The sequence below is a fragment of the Chinchilla lanigera genome, unplaced genomic scaffold (genome assembly GCF_000276665.1).
Source record: "Chinchilla lanigera isolate Chin_1 unplaced genomic scaffold, ChiLan1.0 scaffold00066, whole genome shotgun sequence".
Taxonomy (NCBI): Eukaryota; Metazoa; Chordata; class Mammalia; order Rodentia; family Chinchillidae; genus Chinchilla; species Chinchilla lanigera.
The window spans coordinates 10,203,657-10,209,516 of NW_004955467.1; the positions used below are offsets into that span (position 1 = coordinate 10,203,657).

General features: G+C 44.9%; 2 protein-coding genes and 1 pseudogene across 2 annotated transcripts in view; 1 reads left to right on the forward strand and 2 right to left on the reverse strand.

Moving 5' to 3' along the window:
* Nucleotides 1–109, forward strand: part of Gltpd2 (glycolipid transfer protein domain containing 2) — a gene marked incomplete in the record, with an annotated part of 11,239 nt that extends 11,130 nt beyond the window's left edge. Inside the window, 1 exon segment of the mRNA XM_013522215.1 lies at nt 1–109.
* The window catches only part of Vmo1 (vitelline membrane outer layer 1 homolog (chicken)), a 13,288-nt gene that overhangs the window by 6,472 nt on the left and 956 nt on the right, over nt 1–5,860 (reverse strand). The gene's annotated exons all lie outside the window — the stretch shown is intronic.
* On the reverse strand, nt 2,594–5,860 carry LOC102015185 (annotated as a pseudogene).

The following is a 5,860-nucleotide window of genomic DNA, read 5'->3' on the forward strand; positions in this document are numbered from 1 at the left end:
CGCCGCCGCCAAGCCCCGCCCCCGGCGGGGTGTGGTTTGGCTTCCCTGCTCCAACCGCGGTCTCAGGAAGATCCGAGGTGCTGAGAGAAATAAAGTATGTTTTGGCAGGCGTTTTCTGTGATGACTGCAGGCGCTTACAGGGAGGAAGGATATGGGAAGATGTGTCATCTCTGTTCTCGATAGCTGGGACCCACTCTCCCCTTGGGGCCTATTTCAACAACTCCAGTGAATTCTATTGCCCACGCCTGGTCTCTAGCCCAGACCTGTCGCATGAGCCTCATTGTCGTCCCAGAAGTGCATCTCTTCCCCTGTTCTCCGTTTCCATAAATAGCACCCTCTGCCTTCCACTACTGAAGCCTAAACCCGGGCCCCGAGCCTCACACCAAACAGGTGCTCAGCTACAAAACGTGTGTTTACCAAGTGACTCCTGGGTCACTCCTACAATAGCGAGCATGAAAGAACTTGACCATTCTGAGCTCCCAAGTTATACCCCACGCCACTTTCTTCTAAATTCTAGAATCCTCCATATGTACCTACCTGCTCTGCAATTCCACTTCGATGTCAACTAGGCACAGCAAAGTGACATGTTCAAACCTGGCTTCTCCGTTCTTCCTTTTCTCCGAAATGCTGTCTTCATAGTCTTTGCTATCTCCATAAATAACTCTGTTCTTCCAGGTCCTTAGAACCAGAAAGACTCTTCCATTTCTCTTTCAATATACGAACATCCCATCTAACCATTTTCCACTTTCTGCACTACTACTGCCCTTGTTCAAAGCAATCTTATGTATCACCTGGATTATTGCAATATTTATTTATGTGCTTTTGGAAACTGAGTCTTGCTATGTAGCCTAAGCTGGCCTTAGCCTCCCAAGTGGTGGGATTACAGGCGTGCACAACCGTAACTAGCTGCAGTACCCCATCTCCCTGTCCATCCTTTTCTTGCTGATAATGTGTTGTCAGTAATGTGAAAAAAAAAAAGAGAGATGCTTTAAAATATAGATCATAAACCAGCCATGGTGGTGAACTCCTGTAATCCAAGCACTTGGGAGGCTGAGGCAGGAGGATCGCTGAAAGTTTGAAGCCAGCCTGGGCTACATAGTGAGACCCTACCTCAAAAAAGCAAAACAAAATAAAATGCAGACGATATATCACTTCCCTTCTCAAAGTTTTCCAATGGCCTCCCATTGCACTAAGACTAAAATTCTTTAAGGCTTCACACGAAATTTTCAGGGTCACCTTTCTAGTGAGAAGATGCTTTGTAAAGTTTTTACCTGCAATAGCCAAAATGACCTCAATATCCACTAAGCATACCAGGCATTATTCTGCCTCAGGACTTTTGTATGTGCTATTCCCTCTGTCCAAAATACTTTTCTCCAAATAAATGACTTCCTTTATTAAGCTAGAAAAATAAGGAAAAATTAAACCTAAAGAAATCAGAAGGAAGGCTGGGCATGGTGGCACACGTCTGTAATCCCAGCACTCAGGAGGTTGAGGCAGGAGGATTGCCATGAGTTCAAGGCCAGCCTAAACTGCATAGTGAAACCCTGTGTCAAAAAGACAAAAAAGAAAGAAAGAAAGGAAAGGAAAGAAGTAGGATGTAGTGACACACACTTGTAATCTCAGCACTTGGGAGGCTGAGGCAGGAGGATTGCTGTGAATTCAAGGTCAGCCTGAACTACACAGCAAGACCCTGTCTCAATAACTAAATAAATAGGGGTTGGGGATTTAGCTCAGTGGCACATGCTGCCTGCCAAGCTTGAGGTCCTGAGTTTGATCCCCAGTATCCAAAAATAAACAAACAAATAAATAAATTCGAGAAGGAGTGAAATAATAAAGACTACAGTAGAGATAAACAACCAAAGAATAATAAAAAAAAAAACAGACAAAAACAAAACTAAAATTTTTGATTTTTCTTTTTCAGTGCTGAGACTTAAACCCAGGGCTTTCTGCATGCCAGGAAAAGGCTCTGCCACTGAGCTACACCTCCAGCCCCAAAAATTGGTTCTTTAAAAAGATAATCAAAATAGACAAACCCGGGGGTAGGGGTATAACTCACATACTAAGCATGTGCAAGGCCCTTGGTTCCATCCCCAGCACTACATATGCACACATGGAGAAACGTTCAGCTAGGTGGACAGGGAAAAAAAGAAAGAAGATATAAAGTATGAAAATCAAGAATGAAGCTAGCTGGGCCTGATGGCATTTGCTTGTGATCCCAGCACTCTGGAAGCCTGAGGCAGGAGGATCCCAAGTTGAGCAACAGCCTTAGTAACTTATTGACTTTGTTGGTTTGTGTTTTATTTTGTTTTCCTTTTGAGACAGTGTCTCTCTCACTATATAGCCCAGGCTGACCTTGAACTCACTTTGCAGCCCAAACTGGTCTGAATCTTACAGTGATCTTCCTGCCTCAGCCTCCCGAATCCTGGAATTACAGGTGTGTGCTACCACACCCAGCAAGATAGTCAATATGAAATGGAAAAACTCTTAGACATAAACTAGACTGGAGGTGTCACTCATTGGTAGAATGTTTACCTCGTATGTGTGAGGACCTGGGTTTGATCCGCAATATTGCAAAACAAAACAAACAATGATAATAATTCCCCAAATTAATCCACAGAGTAAATGCAATCATACCAAAATGCCAACAGCTTTTTTTTTCAGAAATTAATGGGTTAATCCTAAACTTCATATAGAAATGAGATCCAGATATCCAAACAATCATTTTTCTAATTTTTTTTCCTACAGTCCTGGGGACTTAATTCAGGGCCTGGCATTGAGCTACATCCCCAGTCCATCACTCCCACCCCCTTTTTTTAAGATAAGGTCTTGCTAAATCCACCAGGCTAACTTGGAACTTGTGATCAGCCTCCTGAGTAGCTGGGATTACAGGCATGTGTCACTGGCAGGCACTTGCTGGGTGGCCCACTGATTATTTTTTTAAGACAATTATGATTTTATTCCTTGTTTTGCAAATCATGCAGGCTGAGTAGTTTGTTTTTTGGTGATCAACCACAGAGACCGAATCCAACATCCTCATCTGACTCCTCTGACTCTTCCTTGGTTGGGGTGGCTGCAGCAGCAGGAGTAGCAGTGGTGGTAGCAGCAACAGGGGCAGCAGCCACAAATGCAGATGGACCAGCCAAGAAGTCCTTGACTTTTTCAGTAAGTGGAAAGGTGTAATCAGCCTCTACAGACAAAGCCAAGACCTGCTTGTCCCCACTGATGACAGAATGGGGTACTGATGAAACAGTGGGGTAACCAATCTGCAGACAAACACCTGCAACATTGCGGACACCCTCCAGAGAGTGCAAATGCAGAGTTTCCTCGGTAATGTCAAGCATTTCAGAGTTGTAGATGCTGCCCTTGTCAAACACCTGCTGAAGGATCAGCCCAGAGGAGAATGGGAGATTTTCAACATGTTCAGGAGGGTGGCCTTGCTGGCTCCCACTTTATCGCTACTCTTAATCAGCTGCACATCACTCAGGATTTCAGTGGTGACCAGGACATTTTAGTGGTGATGCCCAGAGCCTGGAAGAAGGAGGTCTTCTCAGGCCCTAGGCCAGTGTTCTGGGCTGGGACAGTGACTTCACACGGTGCACTGGCACCAGCACAGGCAGCAGCTGGCCCCTTGTGGGCCAGCAGCATATCCCTGGTCTCAGTGAGGTCCTCCTTGGTGAACACAAAGCCACATTCCCCCAGATATGTGGCAACAGTTTCTCTAGAAACATCTCCACAGCCTTCGCATCACAGTGCTCTTGTCCATCAGCATCACGGCCTTCCCTCGGAGAGACGTGCAGCTCTGCCTCATCTGCTTTGGGACCACACTGTCTGCTTCCACAATAAAGCATTTTGGATAATCACCCGAAAGTTGGATCATCTTAAGGAAGTAGTTGGATTTCCAGGTCACCTTGTCTTCCCTGAGCATCACAGGGATGCATCCGGGATTACCACACAGGGCTTAAAGATGATGTCACATTCGTGAGGACACCTGGAAAGACAACCAGTTGATTTGTTTGCTTTTTGTTTTTTGATACAAGGTCTTGCTATGTAGTTCAGGCAATGTAGCCCAAGCTAGTCATGTAGTTCTTGCTACGTAGTTCAGAACTACTATGTAGCCCAAGCTGGGCTCAAACTCTCTGCCTCAGCCTCCCAAGTGTTAGGATTACAGGCATGGGCCACCACGTCCAGCTGAGAGCCAGTTGATTTTTGACAAGGGTGTCAAGACCATTCAATGGGGAAAGAATAATCTTTTTAGCCTAGCGTAGTGCCACGCACTTGTAGTCTCAACAAAAACGTAAAAATTTTTGGGTACTGGGAGTTGAACTCAGAAGGCAGGCACTGAGCCACTAAGCTATATCCCTGACCAAAAAAGTAAGAATTAAAAATAATTTTTAAAAATAAATAAAAAATATTGAAGCTTTTATAAAGTGAGAAGACAAGCTAATAGGAGAAAAACATTTGCAAATTATATATCTCATGTTTCTAGTAAGCAGGATATAAAAAGAACACTTGCAATGCAGTAACAAAACCACTAATAGTTTAATTTAAACATGAGCAGCTAGGTATGGTGGCGCACATCTGTAATCTCAGCACATGGGAGGCTGAGGCAGGAGGATCACAGTGAGTTCAAGACCAATCTAGGCTACACAGTGAGCTTGAGGCCACTATATAGCAAGGCCCCATCTCAAAAAAAATTAAACAAAAACAAACCACAAAAATGAGCAAAGCGAGGGGCTGAGGATTTAGCTCAGTGGTAAGGCTCCTGTGTGGAAAGTATGAGGTTCTGAGTTCAATTCTCAGTGCCTCCCCACCACCGGCTCCCCCAAATTCCATTTTTTGTGTGTGTGTGTGTCGTCTTTTTGAGACAGGGTCTCACTATGCAGTTCAGGTTGGTCTTGAACTCAGTTTGTAGCCCAGGCTGGCCTTGCACCTGAAACGATCCTTCTGCCTCAGCCTCCCAAGTGCTGGGATTACAGGCCTGCGCCACCACGCCCGCTCCCCCCCCCCAATTCAACAAACAAACAAACAAATTAGAAGATCATAAAAAATACACATTTTGGGCCGAAGGTATAGTTCAGTGGCACAGCACCTGCCTGGCTAGCGCGAGGTGCTGAGTTCGATTCCCGGTACAAACAAAAAAAAAAAATGAGCAAAGTACTTGAACTGCTCCAAAGAAAAGACACTGTACTAATGACCAATTAGCATATGGAAATACACCCAACATCACTAATTTTTAGAGAAATGCAAATTCAAACCACAAGTGTAACCTACTCATCAGCCAGGTGTGGTAGCACAAGCCTGTGATCCCAGTACTGGAGAGGCTGAGGCAGGCTGGTGCCTGTGAGTTCAAGGCCAGGCTGGGCTACACATTGAGTTGGGGACCACCCTCCCCCGCTTTTTTTTTTTTAATCTTTTTGAGACAGGGTCTCGCTATGCAGTTCACGCTGGCGCTGAGCTCACTTTGTAGCCTAGGCTGGCCTCGAACTCGCAATGATTTTCCTACCTCAGCCTCCCAAATGCTGGGATTACAGGGATGCGCTACCACTCCCGGCAAGGACCACCCTTAACTACATAGTGAGAGCCTGTCTCAAAAAATCTCAAAAACAAAACCACAAACAAACAAACATTGTTAAGGTTGGAAAGGATGCATAAAAGTTGGAAAATTCATACGTGACTGGTGGGAATGTAAAATGGTGCAGCTGGTGTAGAAAACAGTTGTCATTTCTTCAAAATATTAAACGCAAGACCCAGTAGTTCTACTTCTAGCATGTGACATGATCATCGTAACCCACTCTCAATCTATTCTGTGGGCCCTTTAAACTACAGCTCTGATAGATTGGCTCAGGCCAATAGGATTTTT